We start from the raw sequence: 10,203 nt of genomic DNA, 5'->3' as shown, positions 1-10,203 counted from the left end.
CAAAGTCATTGGTTTGAAGTGGATATTAAAGTTAAAGTGGGATGAAAATGGGAACATTGTGCAGCGTATGGCCCGTCCTGTTGCTAAGGGATATGCACAAGAATATGGGGTCAACTTTAATAAAATTTAAGCACCTGTGACTAGGCTTGAAATAATGCGCATGTTATTGGCTCTTGTTGCAAAGAAAAACTGGTAGGTACATCATTTGGATGAACAGACTGCATTTTTAAATGGAGAAACATTTGAGGAAGTCTATGTGATGGAGCCGGAAGAGTTCTAGAAAAATGGAGGTTTACAAGTTGAAAACATTGTATGGGCTTCAACAAGCCCCTCGTGTACATAGAAGATCTTTTCGATCACATGAACTAGTGTGGCTTTCATTAAAGTATTTAAAAAAGGAATGGGTAGCCAGTTCAACATGGGTGATCTTGGAATATTAGCATAGTGTTGGGTCTAAAATCTAATTAAAGTGGGGGTGAATATAATTTAATTATTTTCTTAAGATTATAGCAGCGAAATTAAAATCAAACTGACTAAACAAGATATGTGGGGTTAAGTTCTTATATTGAGAAAATTAACCATGCAGGTTTATTTACAGACAAAGAATATAATATATAATGCTTCCTACATTATAAGAAGATAAAACTCTTAGAAAAGATGATCAATACAAGCTATAATGGCTAGATCTAATGAGTGTTTACGAGAATGTAAGACTTTATGGTGTGACTAAAAATACGAAGCACTACTTTTCATAAAAACCTTAAATAAATCGAGCTTTTCTCCAAAAATTGATCTCTGCAGAGCTTCGCTATACTATTAAGAGAAGTGTTGATTTGTTAGTTGTTGTTGATTGATTATATAGGCTGATGTGATTGATTGTAGCTTGGAGAAGGAGTAACAATACGTGGTTTACTCACATCTATTCATTTTAAATTCAATATGGTCCCCAAAAAGAAAGAAGGCGACCATGTCATCCTTTAGAAGGCGACGTCTCCTTTTTTTGCACCATAAAAGGTGACTTCGACCTTCATGAAGGTAAAAGGTGATTCAATTAAAGCTACAGGGTGATTAGAGTCACCAGTGAAGCCTAGAAGGTGACTAGAACACTTGTGCATGTCACCTCCTTCACTTTGCCTTAGAATTCTTCAACTTTTTAAGTGTAGAAGAAGACCTAGAGTGGGAACCACTATACATAGCGACCATCAGCCATTAAAAGGCGGCCATGCTATCCCACAAGACCTAGAAGGAGACCTCCATTTGCCTTAGAACTATTTCTAGGCTTTTGTGCTTGTTCGAAGGCCACTGACACACAAGAAAGTCGTGAAGCATGGCGACTTGGCATTTAACATTGCATGCCTTCATATCTTGATAGCGACTGAGGTGTAAACATCTTCAAGAAAGAGTTTAATTTATATTTTAAGTCTAGAACCAACAGGATCTAGTACAAATGGTACTTGAGCCACAGGTGCAACCACAGGGCGACATAGAACAAGAATAATGGTGACATGGCATTTTGACTTATGTTCCTTGAGTTCTTGATGGAGAACAAGGTATAAACATATATAAGAAAGAGTTTATTTGTCATCTTAAGTCTTGGAGCCAACAAGAATCAGAAGGAATGTCCTTGTAATTGTGATCCACTGAGGCCTTCTTATCCTTAAACCCTTAACCTTAATCTTCGTAGTCTTCTAAACTGTTCCTCTTCCAATCTTCAAATATTCGAGTCTTCGCATAATTTATATGACTTTATAATTTGATACAAATCATCACTTAACAATCTTCCTAGAGATAATACTTCGTTTTCTTTCACTGATCACTAATGCCTAGTGCAATGGTCTGGTATTTTGGCAACTAGTTCCTCTATCAGACCTTCGTATTATAATCTTTGTATTGCATTGTTAATTCCTCTAAAATCTTCAATCAACTTCACTTGAACTCTTTAGATCTTCACACCAACCCTAAGAACTGCGTCAAATATCTTCTGTTGACGAATTCTTCATCACAATCCTCGGAACCATATGTGTATATATCTAATCTTCAATCTTTACTGATTCAAGTGGAACATAGATTATTTGCAAGTCCTCATTCTATGTTAAATTATCCAAACCAACATTGTTAAGTTATATACAGAGCCTTAATCTTGCTCAACAATCTCCCCTTATTTGACTATTACACCTGACGGTCAAATAATCATGGAGAAATAATAGTTTGGAGGATAAATCAACAAACTCCAAAAATAGATATTAACTAAGCTTTTAACATTCAGCTTCAAACTTGTAAATAATAATATCTTATACCTTCAACATCTTCCATAAACCTTCAGCTTCAGTAGAAAACAAATTCTTCTCTTTCTTATATAAATCTGCAGATAGATACGTCTTCCAAATTTTATCTTTAATATCCAGATCTTCCCATAGAAAATATTTTGGAACTCAGAACCAATAATTTCTCCCAGCCAGATGAAGAACCTCCCCATTAGTACAATAAAGGTGAAGACCCTTCTCCTTAGTATAAGAAAGACTATTTATCTACATAATCTCTTATAATCTCTCCCCCTTAGTTGTGTAATACTTCAAAATATATCATAATAGAGGAATAGGACCACACAACTAAATGAAGAGATTATATGATGTCACCATTTCCTCATAGTGCAAGCAATACGCCATAGATGACCTATTTGCACATTTTTTGTCTAGTATTACCTTAGAAAATGTTGCAATACGTGTGAAATTATGCTCTATCACAACACATAGATTTTGATCTTGCTATAGGTATAGAGACATGTTGTTATAGCTCAATACATCTCCAGTGTTCACATAGATGTGTTCCCTCTTACAACCTATGAGGTCGTGTTGCCATAGACGGCTGAATAAAGATTTTTTATAATTTTATCTAAAAATAAATTTATCTTTAAAAATATTTAATTTGGGTAAAATAAATATTTTTATTTGTGTTAAAAATTGAAATTTTATCAAAAAACTGCTTTTATTTATATTTTATAATTATATAAATAATTTATTAGGATATTAAATTAAATAATTTTTTCATAATTAATTGTAATAAAGTAAAAAAATTAGATGAAAACACTAAAACATTTTTTATAGAAAATATAATCATGTATCACCTTTAAATAATTTGCAAATTAATTATATTACTATATTGATTGTAATAAATAAATAAATTTTATGTAATGAAATATTATAATATATATAATTGAAGAAAATGTAAATTACAGAATTGGATTGGGCGCCAACATATTGGGTAAGCGCTAACATTTTAAGTGGGGGGGGAGAAGTGAAAATTTTTAGACAAAAGAACAAGGGGAAGCCGGACTTGAAGAAATATTTAACAAAATTAGCTTGAACATGTTCAGAGCGGCGGGTTTTGGTTGACCAGACAGAGGTTTGGGTTAAGCAGATAGAGCATCGATTTCCTTGAGCAAGAAAGTCATACTTGGCTATTGGCTCATATCATTCACTATAAATCAGTTCAAATTGCAAGGCCGCACAATACAACTTTCTAATTTAGTTCATTTTTTCACATTCATTTACTTAAAATTATGTTATTATTTGCTTTAGTGTGTGTATTATGTATACTGATCCGATGATTATGGAATTGTAGTCGTATGCTCATACCTTGTATGATTTTGGAATAAAAGTGTGTATATAATGTTTATGATTGACTTGATGTTATTGTTGCTTTGACAAATGAAGCTTCCTACTATAAGTTATGGGCAAATAAAACCAATTGTTCAAATCGATAGGCTCTCTCGCTTACTCAAATTAATTGGATAATTTTGGAAGAAAATTATTCGAGCAAGATAAATTTAGTTACAATTTGAGGTAAAAATATATATCTCTCTCTCTCCTACCTTAATATTGAAACTCTCTCTTATCTCTCTCGCTTTATCTCTTACATTGTTGTTCAGGTTTTTGTTAGAAACTGAGCTGTGTTTTGAGACTATATGGTAGGGATGTGAATAACTAATTTTTCTTTTTCTTTGATGATACATTTTGAAATTTTTTAGTTTTCGGACACTAATTTATAGGGGAAATGGAATCAATGCCTGGGAATGGTCACATTAGTAGAGATAATTGAGTGGAAACTGTATTATTAATTTTTTTTTCATTTAGTGATATTATACTCTCTCTTTTGTTAATTAGATATTAGCTATTTTACTCTAGTAGACTGGAAAAATTATTATTATTTATTATTATTTTTGTTACTTGTAATGAAAGATGGATTCTTTTTGGTCTATTATATATAAGCGAGAGGATTTAAGAGGCATTTGAAGAGGCTCATTGCGCCTAAGAATTGGATGCAATGCTTGATAAACTCGGTGGTGCATTTGTAGACAACTCTAAAATACTCATCTTTTATGTTTTGTTCCTCTGTATAATTTCCTAGATAGTTTATTCTAACATTATAAAAGATTTATTTTATTCATACTCCCAAACCTTCATCTAGACCCCATAAATCCAGGGAGTGTTTGTCGTTGATTCTTATTTTTACATTTAGGGTTAAAGTTGAAAAAAATTATATCATTAATCATAAAATTTTACCGCATGAAATGTATTCCTTGGCTATCATGAATTCAACTAAAAATAAACATGTGTATTTGAGCTATAATATAATTGGAAGTTGTCTAATAATGTTGTCTAATATATGCATGCAGGGACTATTTTTCCGGTTATAATTCACCAATTTGAGGGACATATAACATATCCTAATTTCATCACTATAAGCCATCTATTGCATGTTTCATTTATGGTTTTGTGAATCTTGATGATATGCATTATGAATTTATGAAGTATAAGTACATATTATTTATGATATGCCTTGATTCTTGTATTGATTAACAAAAAATACAGTTAAGTTAGGGACAAGAATATTGTTATGTTAAATTGATTGACTATATCCCTCTGGATCAAGACAAATTGTGATAAAGGTTGTACAACGATTGCTTTCTCTCTTTCAAAGCGTGGAATGTCCAGAATGTTGGTGCTTGTGCTGTTCTTATTACAAATTAAGTTAAAAAAAAATTGACAATCATGGACACGGTCCAATCTGCAGATTCAGAATATAACAACACTCTATCTTGCTTGATAATATAATTAATGACACATTGAAGCAATCAATTAGTAATGGAGATATGTTGAATGTGACCCTTGATTGTAAACAATTTGTGCATTATTTATATGTGAGCTTGGAATATGAATTATGGGCAAAGAGCACTGAGGAGTGTGGCATGAAATGTGAAATTTTGATGAACTTTGTAAAAGAATATAAAGGCACACCACTGGGTCCTGAGAAGGACAACTTTCTAACATTTACTCTTCATTATATCAGTCAACTCTGAAGGAAAAGTTGTGAATACGAAAAACTTAAGACAGTTGAATTACAGAATGGGGGTTGAATATAATTATGGCTTCTTTTTGAGATTTTAAAATTGTTCTAACTTAATATATATAACAGTGTTTGATTTGCAATAATGCGGAATGGAAGAATAATAGAAATCAGAACACTAAGCAATAAAACACAAAGCTTTAAAACTTTCTGGTGGATTTGAATTTATCCACCAGATAAATATATATATATATATATATATATATATATATATATCAGATAGAGAACTCTGTGATGCTTTGAAAAGCACACAACTGCTTACAAGTGAACCAAGAAACTTACAGAGAAATTCTTAGTTGATGCAGCCTGTTCGGACCCGAATTATCGTAGAATGGGGGTTGAATACGTTAATCACTAAAATAAAAATTCTTTCGAATCTTTAGTGGTTATAGATTTAGTGCTCGGTTAGTGGTTTCGTGTTCTTGAGGAGAATAGTGTTTGGGAATATAAAACGAGGAACACAAGATATTCGGGGAAGTATATAATCATATATAAATCCTCGGGGGTGTTGCTACACTCCTGGTAAATAAATTAACCGGCTACAATCTAAGAACAACAAAGTTCATAACTTCTACAAAGATTTACAAATCAAATTATATACAATGATCTAGCTTTTGTTTGTACTAGGATTTAATTACCGGGTAACGATTATAATGCCCCTATGAATATATAAGAATTAAATCGGGCATTATAACATTACTCCGGTGAGAAGTTAAACGGATATATAAAAAGCTTGAGCTTCTCTAAAAATCTTTGCTGCTATTTTTCACCTCTCTTGGCAGAGAAGATGAACAAAAAATAATTCTAATAGCTTAAATCTGATATGCTGCTGTGTGTAGTCTCTTTATTCAATTCAAATGTGTGGCTCAATTTTAATTACACAAATCAATTGAATGTACAATAAAGTAGTGGCTGAGAATTCTGTGGCAACCAAGTATAGCTCTATGGCGACCAAGGGGTACAGGGAGAAAGCCTGTGGCGATTACTAGTGTACTAGTACAACAAAATTTGAGTTTTATTAATCTAACTCCCCTGTGGAGACCAAAGGAGAGTACATAGAGAGAGTAAATTGCATGTGGCGACCAAGTACTACTACTAGTACATGTACTGTACTTGTGCAAAAGAAATGCACATTGATTTCTTTTACATATAAAACAACCACGTGTTGTTTACCTTTTATTCCTCTTTTTATTTGATTTTCTTTTTGCTTTTTCTTTTTCTTTTATTTCTTTTCCTTGTTTTCCATCTTTTTTTTTTATTTTTGTTTTCTCTTTTTTTTGTTTTTCCTTTTTCTATTTTCTTTTTCTTTTCTTTCTTTTTCTTTTTCTTTTTCTTTTCTTTTTATTTAAGTTTAAATTGTAACTAAATTAATTTATAAAATAAACTTAAATATAACTTATATAAATAAACTAATTTAGATTTATAAAATAAATTTATTAAAAGTTTATAAAATAAATCATTTTAAGTTTATTAAATAAATTATAATAAAGTCCTCATAAGTGGCATTTTATACCACTTAGAACGCCTTATAATGGCTTGAATTGATGTTTTGGAATCAAGTATTTTGTGTATTTGATGCGCTTTCGAGTGTTTTTGCATTTCAGGGTGTAACTTGCGTATTCGGGGAGATTTCATATAAATAAGCCTAGGGAAGTACTTGGGATCAGTCTCGGGGGAATGTGCGAAGAATTTAGCAAAATCAGGAGCAGAAAAACATTTTTTCCAGAAGCCTGTTAGGCGCCCGCCTAGGATCTGGGGCGGCCGCCTGGGATCTGGGGCGGCCGCCCGAGATCTGGGGCACCCGCCTGGGAAGCTGGGGCGGCCGCCCGGAGTCGGGAATTTTAATTCTGATTTTTATTAAGTCGTGTTCTACTGGACTTCTAAGATGACTGATTCTTGTGGACTTTTATATAAGTAATCTTCAGAGACGTTTCACAACACGAAGTATTCATCAAGCAAGGAGCAAGGAGAGAAGAAAAGAAGACAGTTTTAGCACACCGCAACAAAGAAGAGAAAGCATACGTTAATTTGTGATTCTTTTATTCGTTGTAACAGTGGATGCTAGTTTTCTTTACTTTGAACCTTAATACTCTTGTGATGTACTCTGGTTTTAATAAATAGTTAGTTAGTTTATATTGTCGTGTTATTATCATGTTTTCATATGAACCCATGGTGACGATGAGTTCTATCATGGGCTAATCGTGATCATGGGGTCGTAGCGGATTTAATATGGATTTCGTTAGTTAATTGTTTAATACCTTGGTGTGTGATGATTGTATGATATCTAGTATTGGTAGTGCTTATTCGTCTTATGTATGTCGCGAACATATAAGATAGCCTGTTAATCTCTTGTGAAGCGACAGTGAATCTTGAGATTTAGAACTTGCCATGCTAGTATAGGTTCATGTATTGTATGCATGATTAGTGGGTAACTCTAACCGTTTTACTTGCCCTGTGTAATCATAATGAATAACTTGCGCTTAAATCATTATGTTGTCAAATTCTGTAGACATATAGGGTCTCAACATAATTGATGCCTATGCAACTTCTATCTTAATTGTGGATGTTTGGTAGAATGGTACTAGTACAACGAAAGTTGGCTTTTATCAGTTTCGTGTCATTCGATTAATATCATCACCGTTACATGCTAAGGGTAATAACAATGACTATTGAATGAAGTAGTAATGATGTTATGATCTCATGTGTGTTTAATATTGTTAATTCAAGTAATAATTTAAGTGTTTTATTCTCGTAGTTAATTGTAGTTAATAATTAGTTAATCAACCTTAAGTGTTATTATCTTGACATTGAGAAGTAATCATACAGTGGTGAGTGAGTGTTAATTAAATATAATTAGTATGAGTCTCTGTGGGAACGAACTAGAAATCATTCTATATTGCTTGCGAACGTATATACTTGCGTGAATTAATAGCGCGTGTTTTGTGCCTAACAAGTTTTTGGCGCCGCTGCCGAAGACTCGGTGTTAATTTATTTAGTTTATGTACTTGCCATCAGTGGTCATTAGGACTCATTGATTAAGACTTGTTACTTATTATTTCCGGTTATGTTTCAGGTACTCTAGCGAGCGTTTATGCAAACACGTTCTCACACTAGCAAGAGGACTTTAAATACGGCTGAGGAGACAAACTCAGTTCTTGATATTCCGGAGAAGATAGATTTTGAAGATTCGGATAAAGAGAGTGAGTAGAAAGAACCGATAATCATGGGTGATCGTATAGTTCCAACAGCAGATCCAGCTCTTATGGAATTTTCTCGGCCTAAAATTGATGACATTCAGTCAAGCATCCTTCATCCGACTATTCAGGTTAATACTTTTGAAATCAAGCCGGGCACTATTCAGATGGTGCAGAATTCTGTTTCTTTCGGAGGTTCCGTGACCGAACACCCCAACATGCATATCAGGAATTTTGTCAAGATCTGTAATACTTTCAAATATAATGGTGTTACTGATAAAACTATCAAGCTGAGGCTTTTCCCATTCTCTCTGAGGGATAAAGCTAAGAACTGGTTACATTCTAAACCAGTTGGGTCCATCACTACTTGGTAAGATCTTGTGCAAAAGTTTCTGGTGAAGTTCTATCCAATGGCCAAGACTGCAGCTATGAGAAGTGCTCTTACTCAGTTTGCGCAGCAACCAACAGAATCTATGTGCGAAGCATGGGAGCGCTATAAGGAGATGTTGAGAAAGTGTCCACATCATGGTATGCCTGACTAGATGGTGATCACTGGGTTCTACAATGGTTTGGGGGCCCAATCTCGGTCCATGCTCGACGCAGCAGCTGGAGGCGCCTTGTGGGCCAAAAGCTATACTGAAGCCTATAATCTTATTGAAACTATGGCTGTAAATGAGCATCAAAACCCAACTCAAAGGATGATGCCTGGGAAGGTAGAAGGTATTTTGGAAGTTGATGCAGCCACAGCTATTGCAACGCAGCTCCAAACGCTGTTTATGAAGATCAATTCTTTAGCCAACTATGGAGTCAATCAGATAGTTATGGTCTGTGAGCTTTGTGCAGGCTCTCATGCTATGGATCAATGTTCTCTCGTTAATGAATCTGTTCAGTATGTGAACAATTATCAGCGACCGCAACAGCTTGTGCCAGCTACTTATCATCCTAATAACAGAAATCATCCCAATTTCAGCTGGAGCAATGTTCAGAATACTGTTTAGCAACCATATCAGCGGGGTGTAAGTAAATAGTTTAATCCACCTGGATTCACGCAACCTCAGTAATATGCTCAAAGGCAAACATATCCCCAACAAGGAGGTGCTGCTCCACCTTCTAGTGCTGATTTCGAGGAGCTAAAGCTGTTATGCAAAAGTCAGGTTGTTTCTATCAAGACCTTGGAAAATCAAATCGGTCAAATAGCCAATGTCGTGCTCAATCGTCAATCTGGCACACTTCCCAGCGATACTGAAGTGCCAGGCAGGAAGGAAGCTAAAGAGCAAATCAAAGCTATTACCTTAAGGTCTGGAAAAGTTGTTGATGCTGAAAAAACAAAAGATGAAGGAGCTGAAGTTGTAGATAAAGAAGAGAAGCAAAAGGAAAAAGAGGCGGAACCAAGGAAGACTATTGTTGAACACACTCTACCTGAGGGTAATACAGGGGAGAAACAGCTCTATCCTCCACCACCTTTTCCTAAGAGATTGTAAAAACAAAAGCTGGATAAGCAATTTGGTAAGTTTTTGGAGGTGTTCAAGAAACTTCACATCAACATACCTTTCGCTGAGGCTCTGGAGCAAATGCCTAGTTATGCGAAATTCATGAAGAGTAT

General features: G+C 34.2%; 1 non-coding gene across 1 annotated transcript; it reads right to left on the bottom strand.

The window, feature by feature from the left end:
- Positions 1-9,025: 9,025 nt before the first annotated feature.
- LOC141715598 (small nucleolar RNA R71) lies at positions 9,026-9,132 on the bottom strand. The gene has a single exon (XR_012572355.1). It is a non-coding gene; the product is annotated as a small nucleolar RNA R71 (small nucleolar RNA).
- Positions 9,133-10,203: the final 1,071 nt, after the last annotated feature.

The sequence above is a fragment of the Apium graveolens genome, chromosome 3 (genome assembly GCF_009905375.1).
Source record: "Apium graveolens cultivar Ventura chromosome 3, ASM990537v1, whole genome shotgun sequence".
Taxonomy (NCBI): domain Eukaryota; kingdom Viridiplantae; phylum Streptophyta; class Magnoliopsida; order Apiales; family Apiaceae; genus Apium; species Apium graveolens.
This window is presented reverse-complemented; position numbering and strand designations above follow the sequence as displayed.